Below are 4,252 nucleotides of genomic sequence, written 5' to 3'. Positions count from 1 at the left end.
CGTGTCTATTTGTGTGTGTGTGTGTGTGTGTGTGTGTGTGTGTGTGTGTGTGTGTGTGTGTGTGTGTGTGTGTGTGTGTGTGAGTGTGTGTGTGCCCACAGAAAAGTATGCGTGTTGCAGCAAAATATAAAAAAAAAAAAATGACACGGTAGGCTGAAGTATAGAATGTTGGATTCAGGTTGATAAACAGGTCAGACATCTTCCCTCGCTCTTTCTCTTTCTCTCCCTCTCTCTCACACACACACACACACACACACGGCTGAGCTGTGAATTTGAGAAATGGTATCTGACGTAAGACATAAAATGAATCCAAACAAGACAAGAGCAGCCTCAGGGCGACTCTTCAAATCGCAGTGTCTTTACTTTTCTGTACTGTGTGTGTGTGTGTGTGTGTGTGTGTGTGTGTGTGTGTGTGTGTGTGTGTGTGTGTGTGTGTGTGTGTGTTTTTGTGGTAAGGAGACATCTAGATAATTAAGTAGTTGACCATTGGCCACAAGGGGGCAATAAAGTCTAAAGTGATTTTCTTCCAATACAGATTAAGTGTCAGCCTTTGTTCATTTTTACTGAGGGGTAACAAAACAGTATCAGATCAGTGGAGCAGAGCAGAACTGCAGCACGTTACTGCTCTTCTTCAGTGACACAGCACTTTTTAGGTGAGTTAGTTGTCGTGTGTGTGTGTGTGTGTGTGTGTGTGTGTGTGTGTGTGTGTGTGTGTGTGTGTGTGTGTGTGTGTGTGTGTGTGTGTGTGAGCATAGTTCAAGTTCAAGCTCTGAATCAAAACCCCACCGGCAAATCTTTTCTCGCTTTTCTCCTTTCTGCAATTATTCAAACTGAAAACTCCTCACAGCTTGGCAACAATGGCGGAGGAGTTTACAGCATCTGCCTTTCCAGAGTAGGTTAGAGATTTCTGAATATGTGATGTTAAGACAATATAATCCCTCTACCTGTCTTTAGGAGTAGGCCGGGAATAAGCAGTCAGACAGACCATACAGAAAGGTAACCTCTTGAGTAGATTGAGTTTCAGCAAGTGTCATACCAAAATCTCCCTGAGTGAGGTCCCCTTTACAGCTCACACAATTTAGTGTGCTACACTGTGTAGTCAGTCTATATCCATGTCGTTCCACTTCCGGGATTGCTCCGTTGCCGACGGAAATTCCGCCGGATTTCACTCATTTAGGCTGGATATCTGTCGCCTTCCGCTTCCTTTGTGTTGGCATTCTAAACTCTGGTGGATTTCTGAGGACTATGGTTAACTGCTCCTCAGATCTCTGCAGGGTAAATCCAGACAGCTAGCTAGACTATCTGTCCAATCTGAGTTTTCTGTTGCACGACTAAAACAACTTTTGAACGTACACGTTCCACCAAAACGAGTTCCTTTCCGAGGCTATTTTGCAGCGGCGCTGTTGCTCCATATGGCGCCTAGCACCGCCCAAGACGATTGTGATCGGTTTGAAAGAGATGCCAATAAACCAGAGCACGTTTTTCTCCCATCCCGGAATGTTGTGTGGACTAGCCAGACCCTCCTCCGCGGCACTGTGGAGTCTTGGGTAGACTTTCTGATTACCCTGGAACTATTGGGGCTAAACAGCTTTTCAGATTTTTTTAAACATGCTGTTTTGAGCATCGAGAATCGCATAGTTTTAGGCTAAAAAGAGAAAAGAAGGGATGTACCGCATCTGCAAATATTTTGAGTTTAAATGAAAGATTTTGGGGAGAAGTGAAGTAAACAGGGTCAGAAACTAAGATAATTTAAATTGAGATTATATATATACAATGTGGAATTATGCTTCTTTAACATGAATTTAGCAATATTTTTAGCCACCTTAGCTGTGTGGCTCTGGCAGTATTGGTCGGTCCTCCACTTTGGTCAGACTCTCAACAACTCTTTGATAGATTATCATCATTCTTGTTTTACAGACATTCACAGTCTCGTGAGGAGAAATCCTACTGACTTTTAGGTTGACATTTTTGGTTTTTAGTTAAACTGTCTCAACAACCGGCAATTTCCACTGGATGCGGAACGTCTGCGGAACGGTTCCGCTGCGGAACGGCTGCGTGCTCCACCATCCGTCAATACCCACTAGGTCCGGATTTGTTGCGGCATGGCTGCGGCACGGCTGCGGCACGGCTGCGGTCATGACTGACAGCTGTAGTCACGAGGACCCACAATATCTCGTGAATTCACATAGAATAGAACCACAAAACCAACAACAGTTTATTTCCATCCAGAGGAGTAGAGGGGAAACAACTCTGTGCTGCGTTTTCAAGGTGTAGTGCAGGGAAATATGATCCGCCGTGAGCAGCGTGTATTTTTATTTTATTTCTGTGCTCGACTTCCTGTCCCGCACTATCTGCCGTGTGCTGAATTGCTGCGGAGCTCTCCAGCGTCCGTCAAAAATAGAAGCTCTGCATATCTGCTCCGGAGGGCTGCGGACAGCCGGAGCTGGGACGGAGTAGGGACGCAGACGTTCTGCAGTCAGTGGAAATACACACATTGACTTTAATGGAAACCTAATGACTCCGTCAACGTTCCGGAGACGTTCCGCATCCAGTGGAAATTGCCGGTAATGGAATGATTGTCAGGAAATTTGGAACAAAATATCTCTAAACTAAACTTTCAAAATACACAAATCTGTGTATTTTGTAACTATCAGTTGTAGCCCATTATTTTACATCTGACAACTCCACAGCTCCTGCATTGATCTTCTTGTGAACCTAAACAGCAACAACATAGGAAGCAGCAGTAAACTGCATTTGGGATTGTCTTAAGTGGTTGGTTATGGAGAGAAAGGCCGTTTCCGGATATTTTACACCTCCTGCAGCATGAGTTTAAAAGAATTAGCAGTTTTCCAGAAAGCCCATGCTTCCCTACAATCTGACATTTCTACAGATAATGCACCAGAGCAGTGTGTGCGGGAAATTTTTTAAAAAGCTCGCACAAAAGTCAAAGAAATCGACAATTACAAAGGCTGAATACAGTTGTTGTGTAACTACCATGCTTTACAAAAGACAACACAGCCCACAGTTAGCGGTACCTTGTGCATTTGCTCTTAAGAAAACCAATTGACAGTGTTCATAGGTGGAATTCTGGCAAGGGATCATGCCGTTGTCTTGCTGATGGTTGTGGCGCTTGCACAGAGCCTGAACAATGCTTTCATTCAGGCAAGCGTCAGAGACGAGCATGGATAAACAATAGGAAGCACTCCCACACACAGAGACCTTGAACCACTGAGATGAATTCAGGTATAAAAGAGTGAAAGGCAACAAGCTTCTTTCCCTTCGGGGGGGGGATTCACAGCTGGTTCAAAGAGAACAATACTTTCATTCAAACTGATTTACAGACAGAAGGAGAAAGAGTAGTTTAAGTCTGACATAATTTCCTGATTGAAATTCATCATTCGCTTAAGGCTCTGACTGATCAGAAAAGTTACGGCTAATAAAACCTGTACCCAGAATTTGATGCAGCAGTATGGTGCGTACGTTGGCATTTCTTTTCAGCAATGTGCTTTATATTATTGTTTTACTCACATTAAGTGGTGAGTCAGTTTTGATTGTTTTAGGTTGTGCGTTATCGTGAGATGATTTCTCTTTGTGCCACATGTGGTGGTTGGCTGACAGTTTGGGCTTAATATTAACTATATAATTATGATGGTGTAAGACCTACTGTATAGAGCACCGGAATAGACTATGTCTGTATTGCACTATTGTACTAAAAAGAAAGAGATTTGATTGGCTTCAAGTCACATTTCAGGTTTGATAAGTTTTGACTTGTCTGTCTGTCTCTGTAAGGTCTGGAATAGTCTATATCCTCGACGTTCCACTTCCGGCATTGCTCGATGGAAATTCCGCCGGATTTCAATCATTTAGGCCGGATATCCGTTACCTTCCGCTTCCTTTGTGTTGACATTCTAAACTCCGGTGGATTTATGAGGATGAGGTTAACTGCTCCTCAGATCTCTGCAGGGTAAATCCAGACAGCTAGCTAGACTATCTGTCCAATCTGAGTTTTCTGTTGCACAACCTTTGAACGTACTCATGTTCCACCAAAACAAGTTCCTTCCCGAGGCTATTTTGCAGAGGAGCCGATGCTCCGTACGGCGCTTAGCACCGCCCAAGACGTTTGCTTCAAAGAAATGTCAATAAACCAGAGCACGTTTTTCTCCCGTCCCGGAATGATGTGTGGACTAGCCAGACCCTCCTCCGCTCCGCAGCGTGTGGATGGTCTGGCAAAGCGAGACTATTATGATCCTAA

This window comes from Sander vitreus, chromosome 22 (genome assembly GCF_031162955.1).
Source record: "Sander vitreus isolate 19-12246 chromosome 22, sanVit1, whole genome shotgun sequence".
In the NCBI taxonomy this organism is placed as follows: domain Eukaryota; kingdom Metazoa; phylum Chordata; class Actinopteri; order Perciformes; family Percidae; genus Sander; species Sander vitreus.
Note: the sequence above shows the minus strand (reverse complement) of the source record.